A 12,644-nucleotide genomic window follows, 5' to 3' on the forward strand; every position below is an offset into this window, starting at 1 on the left:
TATCAGCAATACTTCTAAAACCCAAACAATACTAAATTGCCCCAGCCCAGTTTGAAACAGTGGGGACAGGTGAAAATATCTGAAAGCAATTTTTTTAGGAGAAAATAAGAAGAAAGCGATGAAATCAAATTTACTTTGAGATAAGGATCACATTCCTCATGTAGTATTGGTTACACAATTAAAAGAAAATTTTAGAGGCAAAGTATCATGAAGATTGGTGATTTCAGACAGTGGCTGTTTTCAGAGGACAGCAAGGGTTAGTTGCGTTCTTGTTGGACTGAAGTAACTTCTCAGATACCAGAATGAGAATGTCTATAATTGAAGCATCCCTAAAGTTGGGCAGTTGCTAATTAAGGTACACCTCATCACTTGCAAACATATATATTTCAGACCAATACTGGTCTGAAATGTTACCTGTGTTACTTCAGAGAAAAGGACTGAAATTAAAAGTGCTTGGCTATAATATAAATAGAATTAATCAGGGGGCAGCTTAAAACTGGAGTGATGGCTTGGAAAGAGACAGAGGATATGATACATTTTATACAAATGCAAAAGGTAAGGGAAAAAAAAAGTAAAGATAATAGCAAAATGCAAAACCAAACCTCCTACTGAAAGCCAAACCAACCCCCCAAGGGGGAGGCTAGGCAAGGTGAAGGAATGTGAGACAGAGAATAGAATATGGTGGTCTGATTTCTCTCATTTTTATTATTTAACCAATTATAGACATACAATCAAGCAACAAAGCTTAAGTATTTTTTAAAGTTGAAACCAACCAGCATTGAGAATGTGTGCAATGTGGTACCATACTGCTTGTTAATCCTTGTCCTGCAATAAATAAGTGAACTTGGACAAAGAACCATATTCTGTAAAAAAACCAGGTCTTCACATATGGTTTTCCCTTTCTCCATGAGCTGTGGGTATTCAGGAAATGGCCTGGGACTGAGCACTGCTCTTCTGCCAGTGCATTCTGTGTGCTCCAGTCAGGCTCACTCAGGCCATCTCTCCTGTTTTCTCAGATAGCACAAATACTCTGTCTGACACCACATACTGCTGCCATATTTACTTTTTAAGATGCAACTATTTACAAATTCTTCCAGACCATTAATCAGCAATATTAGTCACGCATCTAGATTTTCTCTCTGTATTTCTACAAGGCTGGCCTAGATTGTTCAAAGAGAAGGCAGACATCCTCATGCCTTTTCATTTGCAGGAACTCAACTTTTAAAAGCACTGATTTTTAGAACAAGAAGAAAAAAATGCTCTCTTGATACTCACTTTTCATCTGACAAACAGATGTGTACAAAACCCAAAACTCTATCAAATCACTTCTGGAAGCAGTTTTGAAAGTTTCTGTCTAAGATCTTATTACATAAATGTCTAAGAGAAGTGGGTACATTATTCAAGGCAACAGATACTCCATCTGAGGTATGTAAACTCAATTTGATACACAGAATGACACACAATTTGACACACAGAAAGGTTGTGTGCACTGAACATGGCTCTCAGTGGAAGCTGGAGATAGCTGGTTTCATGAAAAAACAGTGAAGAAAAGGCCACCATACATCCATACAAATTTTGTGTCCAATTCAAATAGAAATAGAAATAGAAATAGAAATAGAAATAGAAATATATATATATATATGCCCTTAATAACTGTAGATGTTCAGCTAGAATATATTTTCAAAAATGAAATCATAAGGAACAAATACATAAAACCTTTTTTTTAAGCTTTAGAAAATCATGTGAATGTAATTTATATGAAGCATCCTTGTAGTCATCTGTGATTTTTCTATTTATCAGTAATCAAATACGTTTGTAAAATATGGGAAATATGAGCTGAAAATTAAGCTATGGACCACAAGCCTATTATTCTGCTTATCTCTTGGTTCTGAGTACTTTACTCAATTTTCAAAAACATATTTATGATACAAGAAACCAACGAAAGTCATGTTTCATAACGTGTTTCTAAATCTGCCAAGTTCTTAAAAATAACTTGCCCTACGACATAGGAAAAAAAAATTCTTTGCCACTCCTCTCAAATTTTGCATCTTCTGAGTAACAGACTCTTCAATATGAGATCAGTCTGTAAGTTCTTTTTGAAAGTAATAAATCATTTATTAGAATTTCTAGATACCAAACTCTTATTTTGTTCCAGCTTTTGTAAAGCTGAGAATCATCTGATAGAACAAAAATCCAAACAGATTCACTATGTCTGTTTGTTTCTTTGTGATAGAAATGTTAGATTTTAAAAAACCTTACCTTGTTTTACCACAAAGTTTTGATTTTTGAAGTCATAAACGTGGAAATTCTGTAGTTATATGAAAATGTTGGTTTTATTTCTCATATTCACCTTAAACAACAAAAATGTTATGGTGAAGTATGAAGAATGAAAACCAAATTCTAAAATCTAAAAGGGGTTTTCCTACTCAGAGGATTCAAAAAAACCAAGGCATCCAACCAACCCCAAAGCCACTAGCTGCTGATCTGACTGTAACATGCAGAATCCTGCTGGTCTCACAGTTGATCTCTTTCAGGGCGATGTGGCCAAGAGGGAGCTTTGGACTGCACTTCCTTTAAGAAGAACTAAAGCAATGGTGTCCAACGGGCATTGTTAAACAAGACTAATCAGAATTGCTTCTTCCAGTTATCCCCCATGTCAAAGAAAGAAAACATATGTTTTCTGCAATCACTGTTGTTGATAACTTTCAAGATTAAGAACACAACTGTTGTCATTTAAAGTAATTAGCCTTGGTTCTGTATCAATGGGATGCAAAATGCCTGGCATTAATTAACTGAACTTTTCAACTATCACTACAGGTCCCTGCATACAATAAAAGCTACAACTGTAAGCTTAAAAACATTATTGACTATTCTACTGCATCATTTTGGTTCAGAAAGATACTCCATATCAAAAGAACTGGCATTTTTTAGAAAGTAAATCACTTGTCATGTGTATCAGAAATTCACAAGCAATACACACACGGTCTGTCTGGGAACCACAGCCTAGGTGCTGTGGTTATGGGATTCAGGAATGTTTTGGACAGTCAAAGCTCCTCCTAGAGATGAGGAGGTTGCAAACAGCTCTTTATACTATGAACTCCTTTCTTTGCTTGCTTTCTGCATCTAAAGCTACATAAAATGCACTGCATGTCCTACTGACAAACTGATTTCCCAGCAGGTACTTGAGGATTGTAATGATTAACTTTATGAATTTAGCACAACACAAATTATTAACACAAACCAAATGCAAGACAGAAATACCTGATGACCCACTGTTTCACTGTCATTCCCTTTTAAGTACTGCTGGTGGTCTTAAATTTACCTTTTATAACCAGAAATTCTGAATGAGCTGTTGAGAAGGAAACAGAATAATGAATTAAACACAAGCTTTGAATGATTGGATCAGAAATCTGGATAAATCAATCTTCCAAACTTTGCACTGTTCAGACAGAAATATCACGTTCTAACCTGAAGTTTTAAGGTAAGACTGTTCCAGTCTTATCTTTCATCCTCCCTACCACCAAAATAACACTGAAGTTCTTTGCCACATAGGTTTGATTAAATTACAACTACTCTGCACTTAACAGTCATACTTAGTCAATGCTGACAGATTTTCCCATACTACAGATTGCACACAGAATACCAGATTTCATCACTGAATAAAACTATTAGTTAATATCCCAAAAAGTATTTGAAGGACATCATGGGCATATTTTTACTTCACTGTGTCTCAGCATTCTAAGATTAACATCTGTTTCCTGTTGTTTTTTTATAATTATATATATTTATTTTTTTCTGAAGTGCTCTGCATTACTAGGTATAATTACATATTTCAGTTAGAAGAAAAACAATCTAGAATTTTATTTCCATCTGGAAACAATAAATGAACAACATTTTGAAACTATATCACTGTGAAAGAAACTTCCTGTCTTTCATCACAACTGAAACAGCTGATTGCCTTTTCTCACTATTCCCTGTAATCTGATATGTGTCTATGAATGAAGGGATGCACTACACAAAAATGAAATATCATGTAGGAACTAAAAGGTCAAAAAGTAGCACAATTTGTTTTAACCTGACTCTACAAAAATAGGCATCATCTACATTTGGAAAATAACAATGCATGTGAAACATCCTTTAGGATACTGATCACATATGAAATATTTTTTCCCAGTCCTTAGCAGCTGGAGTACATTAGAACACAAAGCACATTACCAGAAAGATTTCTATCTAATCAGTGTATTTTATCCTAGCAATTACAATATACAAATTTAACCACCTAACCAGAAAATCACACCTCCTGTTTGCAATGACACTGTGTGCAACCATAGAAAATTGCAGAGACAATAAACATCAATATCTGTGCATCTTTATGTCAGTCCCAGCAAGCTGTTCAGACAGCAATTCTTTCCCCTTACCTAAAGCAGGCAAAAATCCAAGTATTTGAATTCTGTCTATTTGAGTCACGATAATGTGAATAGCTTGCTTGATAGTAAAAGGATTTTGTCCTCTGCCAGCAGTGAAGCCCAAAGAAATCCTCATCCATATAGAAACATGACAAAATGGCACTCCCTCAAAACTTCATCCCTTTGTGGCAGATACTACTTTGGGGTATGTCATGAGGGGTGTCTGCTGACTGTTGTCTTTCACAAGCTGAGCGGTGCTACCACCAGCACAGTCTGCATAAAAAGTGGCTGTGGCCCATTTTATAAATTCCTCTGCTGCAGTTCAGCTCAGGAACAGATGTGATCTTGTGATGCAGGCATGGGAATGATGACACAGTTATGATCCAGTCTGGAAAGCCCAGAGCAGTTTTGTTAAAATGAATGAACAGGGAACTCTCCCTGCACTTCCCACCACCTGTGAGTAATGGGGCTTTAAAAAACTAAGAACATGTGGGATGTCCCTGAGGACACTGGTTGCAAGGCAATGCCTCTCCCTCATCTGTGCATGAACCAGGGGAGATGCACTGAAGCCACACGATGGGCAAACTTGGTGGCAACCCCTACCCCCAAGTAACATGACATGACATGCTCAGGTCTTTATCTGGTCATTAGGATAAAGGCAGGTCACACTGGAGCAGTGAGAAGCCCATGCAATTCTAGCCAATGTAATTTGAACCTTTAAATCAAATCTTCGGTTTGCCAGATGGAGGGCAAAAATTTGTTTTGCCATATGGGAAAAATGCCTTCTACATTACCAAAAAGAAAACTGGTATTAGCTCAGGCCACCCTTGGAAGTGGATATAAACCAGACTGCAAGCTGTGATTTGCTGATAGGAAAACTAGCCATGAGAGTCATATGCTCAGCCCTAGCTGCTCCCAGCTGTTCTCCTAGGTGTGGGATCTCTCTACTGCTTCTAGCCTCAGAAAGCAGACAAAACATAGCTAGCTAAGCAACTTTTTCCTGCCTCACAGCTTAATATGTATTAAACCTCTCTTAAAAAAAACATGGTAAACCATGCCATACCGAAACCACCTAATATGCCTTGAAGAGCCTGCCACATCTTCCTTTATTAAATAAGAGCACAAGCTAACTCAAGTTCCTGCACAAGAAGTGATATTCAGATAATGTCACAATACAATAACTGTATTTCACAGTCCAAAGCTTCAGCTGAAGTTTGTCACATCTCTTCCCATGAGTCAACGCACAAAGGAAACACACAGCATCAAATATGCTAGGTACCTGATTTGTAAACACAAAAATATCAAGAATTCTCCTTTTCTGTTAACAGGTAGATATGGTTCTTCACAAGATTATACATGTCATATCCAAGGATAAAAAGAAACTTCTTGCATAGTACCATTTATTCACATTTTCTAACAAAACCAGTAACTCCCAGTACAGATATCTTAAACCTTGGTTCCTGAAATTCTTCACAATAAGCAAGCTGGCATCCCTAACACAATTTGCTTCCAATATTAAAGCAGATTGACTTTACATTGGGTAAAATGTTAAGCATTAGCATCTCCTTTGGGAGGATTGCTTATTACTCAGCCTGTGATGAGCCATGAGCCCAAGTACATCTGAGTCTTCACATCCCCAAAACAGAGCTGATTCAGTGACACTTTCAGCATTAATACCACACTAATTTCTATGCACCACGCAGGAAAATGGTTCAGTGCTTTCAAAGATGAGAACTGTTATTTTTGCTGCTGCAGCCGCCATCGTTACAATCCTAAAGAGCCTTTGTGGAGCTTCAGAGTGCTGTTTGTCCAGTTCCAAAAATTGATTCACTTTAATGTAAAGTGTACATTTCATTAATGGTTAGAGCAATGGTTTAATGACTTCAAACCAGCCAACCAAAGAGCTAATACTAATTACTTGTGAAATTATTAATTCTGACATGCAAGAAAATGCACTCTTTTTTAAATTTTCTCTATGGTCCTCTCTAATTTCTCATCATTAAGCACTCCTCAAATGAAATATGTTTTTCCAGAAGTAAATTAATACTCATTTTTCAATATGTATTAGAAACACCTATTGGGAAGGTCCCTAAAAAGGTGATTTATTGCAACAGCACACTGCTACTTTAAATAACTCTCTGTCTTAATCATACTTTATGCTAATAAAACCTTGAAAATTAATTAAAGCACAGAGAAGCACACACGATAGGCAAGTAGGATTGTCACACTACCTTTTTGTCTTCAGAAAGCTGAATGAGTGAAATGAATTGCTAGTTTCATCCATACTATGAATTTGTTCTCCAGCTCAAAAATGAGAATCCCACAGGATAGAAAAGAATTGATGGTTTCTGCTCAGAAGGAAGACATAGAATGAATTGCACACCCCTCCAGAGCTCATCTGTACTAAGACAGGGCAGTGCCAAGGGAGCCTCTCTATTGTTTCCCTTCATTTCAAACAAGCAAGTACAATATCTAAAATAATAACTGCTTTAGCAGGTTCCAGTGGAAGGAAAATAGTGGAAGTTTTTAATCAAAACTTAAACCTTTAGGCAAATACTATCACTTTCTTTTGTGAGCTGACCTAAATTTCATAGTAAAATAGAATAAAAATATTCCAAACCATAATGACAAGATTTATATCATATAATTTACATTTTTCAGTAACCCTTGCACATTTAACAGAACTAAACCAATTGAATTCAAGAATGAAAAGAGATTTTATGTCTTTTCCTTGATTAACAGTGGTACAACACAAAGCAAATATTACTGTGCAGTTTTACTGAAGTTTTTAGAACACAATATATTTTCTTTTTCTCATTTTAAAGAAAATCTTCACCTCAAGAAAATCAACCTCTTTTTTTTAAACAAATGCCAAAGCCTAACGAAGCAAGCAGTCTTACTGAAGATTATGTAGATGATGCTGCAGAGCATAGGGAATGTGACAGCTCATCTATCAAAGAAAACAAAAGGGTTTATGCATCTAAACTAAACAGAAGCTTTTGAAACAGCATGGAGAATACTTGGTAGAACTTTACTTATTATAATATAAATAACTAGGAAAGTGAGATGCTATTTGTTTAACAATGAAGGCAGAAATATTAAAAAAAGATGGCACAGTTTGTTATGCAAGCTCTCAGTTTGACAATAGCTTCTACCTCAATGCCTTGAAGCGCATGGCAACTGATAAAAATCCTACTTTTATTTAGCACGAATGCAGTATCCCATATATGCATTTCCCATTCTTTGAACATATTGCTCAGTTACTGGTGATTTTTATTTTCTGCTAGTAATTCACCAGAAGTAAGCTCCAGCTCCAAAGGACTGCTGGGATGAGACAGGATTGTAAGTAATTGACAGACAGCCTGACACTCAGCACAAGATTGAGTGTGGATCTGTCTGCATTTAAATACTCTTCATTCTCAGGCAATTTAACAAGCTAGAGCAACATTCATATGAACAAGTCATAATTAAGGTACAACTAATATGCACAGATTTAACTGGTCAAGCAGTGTGCTACTTAATGTTAACCCCTTTTTGCAATACCAGTTTTTATTCACAAATTATTAAATATAGAAAAGCACTAGATGCATGCATAAAATATTCTGTCATGATGGAAAACTGAATTTTGCGCATAAATAAAAACCAGTTTTTATGTATCTCAAAGCATTTTTTCAACTAGTGTTATAAAGAACATGAGCTTCATTCCCAACAACACAAATAATCCCTTCCATGTTGTCAGGAAGGAAACCTTTATTGTTCAAAGCTCCAAATTTGCTAAGGTTTTTGAGAGAACCCAATATTCACAAATACAGCATAAAACCTTCAGGAAGAGTAAAATGGGTTCTTATTTTGACATTTATTAAGCCAAATCATATTCTACCAGCTGGAAACTAACATGTCACCAAGCATTTACAGACGTTAGGATCTGCTGTGTATGAGATGTTAAAATTCTAGATTAGAGAAAATGGCATGACAAAATGTATCCCGAAGCACAGCAGAGATTCATCCATTTCCCAACTCCATAATATAAAAAAGTACATTGACTCTGTGGTGAGCTCATGTTCCCATGACACTGTCTTAAGAAGTAATTTAAAGGAAATGTGCTATATTTGAAAACCCCAAAGACAAAGAATGCTTTGAGAGGAAGAACAGGAAAGACAGATTATTTTAGTACTAAAAAATAAAAAGCAGGATTACAGAGAGTAAGCAAAGATGCACATACAGCTTCCATAGGACAAACAAGCATTTAACATAACACCAAATAAAATAGTAAACATCCCTTCATACCTCACCTTTTTTTTTTTTCAGGAGGATGGAGGCAATTGCCCCATTCACCTCCCTTTAGTATCTGAGGTTCCTTTCAATTATACTGCTAGCAAAACAGACACAGTTTGCAGAAATAACTTTGTAATTACAGCAAGAAAAACTTGCATGGTCCACCGAGTAAAAAACACTACAAAACTCACAGTAATAAGAAGTCAGGGGCTTAACTATTCATTTATTTAAATGTATGCTGCAGTTTTCATTTTTTCTGGTCAAATCAACAGATTTTAATTGGCACTTTCAAAAGCAGCAGTCTATGAAAATGACAAAAAATAATACTAGAAACAAAGCAAATACGTGCCCTAAAGTCCTTTTAATTCCTGAAATTATGCTGCCCTTTTATTTGCCATTGAGAAATGTGTGCATATTATTCCCTTTTTAAATGCATTTCAAATTAGCTTACACTCGAGGTTATTCAAAACTTGAGCTTATGCACAACGCTCAAAAATGCTTGGTGCACTCAGAGGAAAAAAAGGACAACAGAGAAAAAAGAAAAGTGAATTAGTAATTTTACTGTAATACTGTAACAATTTCCTCTGTGCTGTGTCAGGGCACGTTTGAGGAAGCCATCTGTAGGGTATCAGCTTCAATGAGGTTAAGAAACAAACACCGAGCTGACACGAAAAATCAAAGCAAAAGAGCAAAGAAATACTACTGCAACTCCTGGTACACTTGGCACACCTTCTGCATTTAAAGGCTCTGCTGCCATGCAGACTCCATCTCAATGGCTGGTGTATCACTCAAATGTCCTGAATTAATAACGGAGATACAGCCCACAGATGGCATATAGTATGGTTTGAGACAGACTCATTTTGACAGGTGACAAAGACGACTACTCATCTAGTCATGTGAAATTAAGCACTTACGGGAATGGCAGGTGTGAACTGCCTCCTTTATACAGATTTGGAAGCATCCCATCACTCACAGAAAGTGCTGAACTAAAATCCCAGACAACTCTGGGATTATGTTAAATCCACAAAGGAGGTGAGCTAAGGCTGAGATGACAGTCCCTGCCCTTTTACAGTCTGGATGATCTAGAGTCCCTTGTGATTTGGACAGAGCCCTGGATACTTAAAAAGAAAATTAAGTTTCAACCCAAGGAAAAGTGAAATACAGTCAAGGCAAAATCAGTAGCTAACACTATGCCATGAACATTAATTTCAAGCTGCTATACACTGCACCTTATTTTTTACATTTCAGACTAATTCCCATTCATCATTTATCTGCTACCATTGTTTTAATGGATTTTTCCCAGCCCTTCCTCTCCATTGGTTACTGAAATCTTCTTCCATGTAGATAAAATACCCAGTTTTCCTCAACGTCATGTTGCATCAGCATTTTAAGATAGGACAGACACCGGGTAAAGGTGTGTCTCAAAATCTCAGTTTGAGATCAACCTTGGAATAAGCAAGCTATATGCTTCATGGTGTATCCATTCAAACAGACTGCTAAGACTGTGAGAGCACTTTGGAAAATGCAATACTACCTCCATTGCTTGGCCAGGTTTTCTCTGAGAGGAAAACTAAGGATGTCTCCTGCAGGTCAACCAAACTCCATTCTCAATCTTAGTACAATGACCAAGAATTCAAGTCTCTGGTCCTTCAGTTTCTTTGAACACAGCAAATAATTCTCTCTGTCATAACAACAAACCTCACGCTGGATAAGTCCTGCCAGTGCTGTGTTCACTTTGACATGTACACTGAAAGCAGCAGTGAAATTTTAAAATGCAGTTCCCCATGCTCCCTTCACAGCCATTGGTTCATTCAGTCTAGGGTGAACTTTGTAGTAGACAAACTAAATTAGCTTCCAAGGAAATCAGAGCAGTAGCCATACTCCAGGTTCACCATGAATGTACTCCATCCACATGAGTGGAAACAGCAGGATTCAAACTAATAGTATGTCTTTGAAACAGCTTTGGATCACAGGTAGTGGAAAAGTTTAATTAAGAGAATTACATTTATTTTGAAGTAGACTCCAAAATGCAGATAAATTCAAATATAGTGGCTTCACTACCAAATTCTGTGTTTTCCTCATCTGCTCTTAATACTTCATACTATGCCCTAATGTAAGCACAGACATCATCTGTGGCTGAAGAAAACAGCAGATAAAAAATCTAGTACTTTAGATTATACCCTGAATAATTATGATAAAGGCTCTTTTTGTAATGACATAGGTTAGTATCCGGCATGCCAAAAAGTGCAAATATTGTGCATGACTATAAAACACTGCATGGTTCCATATATATCTTTCTCTTTAGACAAGAATGCCCAAGTGAATGCAGAATTTATAATTTGAAAACATGTGTTTGCTTCTCATCCCAAGACTATTCATGCTACACAGGCACTACTGCCACCATATTTACTGAATAAAAAACTGAAGTACTAAATTGTCAGACTGCACAACACAAGCATAGTAAGGATTTTCACGAGATTAACCGTATCCTCTGGAATGACAAACATCTTCAAGTACACAATGGCATTTATCTGACAGCAGTACCTGAAGGCACTTGTTATGCTATTTTAAATCATATGGAAACTTAAACTGACTCCCCACCTGAAACAAACTTGAGTTCAAATGGCCACTGGCCCAGGCCCCCAGATCTACCAAGCCTTCCAGAGTAAGAGCCTTAATGCCCATTACAAGCGCCCACAGCTTTCCTCTGCCTCCTCTTCTGCTCTAATCCCACCACTCCTGTCCCAAGGGAAGTTGTCTTCCTCCTCCTCCTCCTCCTCCTCCTCCTCCTCCTCCTCCTCTTCTACTTGTGCTGGCCTCCATCAGTGGAACAGCAGAGCTGTTGGCTACCACTTAGTGGAAAATATGAAACTGATTCCTAGACACTGAGGCAAATGAAACATTCTCACCTGCAGATAAGCTCCAACAAATATGGAACAAAAGTGAACAAATCAAAATTTTTGCTTTTAGGCTGAGTCTCTAGGGAAGCTCTGTCCAGATCTCAAAATTAATTTCTACATTTAGAAGACTACTGTTGCTCTATGCCACACATAATTTTGAAAGTGAAACAAACCCCTGCCGAGCAATTGCACGTGTACAACTGTATGCCAGAAATGTCTGGTTTTTAAAAAAGATACATGATTGGAATGACTTTGTCCTTTGTATTGCATACAAAAAGTGACACAATATTAGTACATTTTCCCAGGTAAATTTTTTTCACAGAAAGCCAAACAACATCATAATTAGAAAGATGACTTCTAAAAAAAATCAGTTAATAAAATGCAGTTTAAAAATCGAATAATAAAATCAATCAATTAATAACATTTTAAAATAAAATTTTAAAATGCTTTTAAAACAATTAATGAAAGATGTTTGCAACGCATAACACATCTTCGTATCTTAGGAGATAACAGATCTACATCTGGATTTTATCCTAATCAACTGACATGAGGGTTAATCAGCTTCTCACTTAATTTTGGTTTTTTATACAGTTTTACCCTTTCCTCAACTGGAAAGTTAAAAGCATGTTGCCCATAAAAAGTTTATTTTGTTTGGTGAAAACATATACAGGAGACTGCTTACATTCCCCAGTGATCCTTCAGAGAAAAGTCTGGTAAACTGAGTAGAGGAGACTAAATAGAATTGCAGAAAGCAAAAAAAAAAAAAGATTTCAGTAATTTAGTTTGACAAATCAGAAAAATGATGTCACAAAATTTCAAGATCAGAAATTCTTGGTCACATGTGAAATACGAAAACGTGATTAGATAATCCTTAGAAAAATCATATAAATTGGAAACTGTATGGAACACTGAAGAGGATGAGCAACAGCAGATGTTGCTACTGCACCACAAGGCTGGTGCACACAAACAGATGTTCTGCACAGCAATATTCAAAACACACATTTTCAACAGGCTTGCATTAATTCCTCTGCCTTTGCCATGACACCTAAAGATGCATTTTCAA

General features: G+C 36.5%; 1 protein-coding gene across 4 annotated transcripts in view; it reads right to left on the bottom strand.

Annotated features, from left to right (window-relative positions):
• The window catches only part of CDKAL1 (CDK5 regulatory subunit associated protein 1 like 1), a 378,840-nt gene that overhangs the window by 130,655 nt on the left and 235,541 nt on the right, over positions 1–12,644 (bottom strand). The window lies entirely within an intron of this gene.

This window comes from Vidua macroura, chromosome 1 (assembly GCF_024509145.1).
Source record: "Vidua macroura isolate BioBank_ID:100142 chromosome 1, ASM2450914v1, whole genome shotgun sequence".
NCBI classification, from domain to species: domain Eukaryota; kingdom Metazoa; phylum Chordata; class Aves; order Passeriformes; family Viduidae; genus Vidua; species Vidua macroura.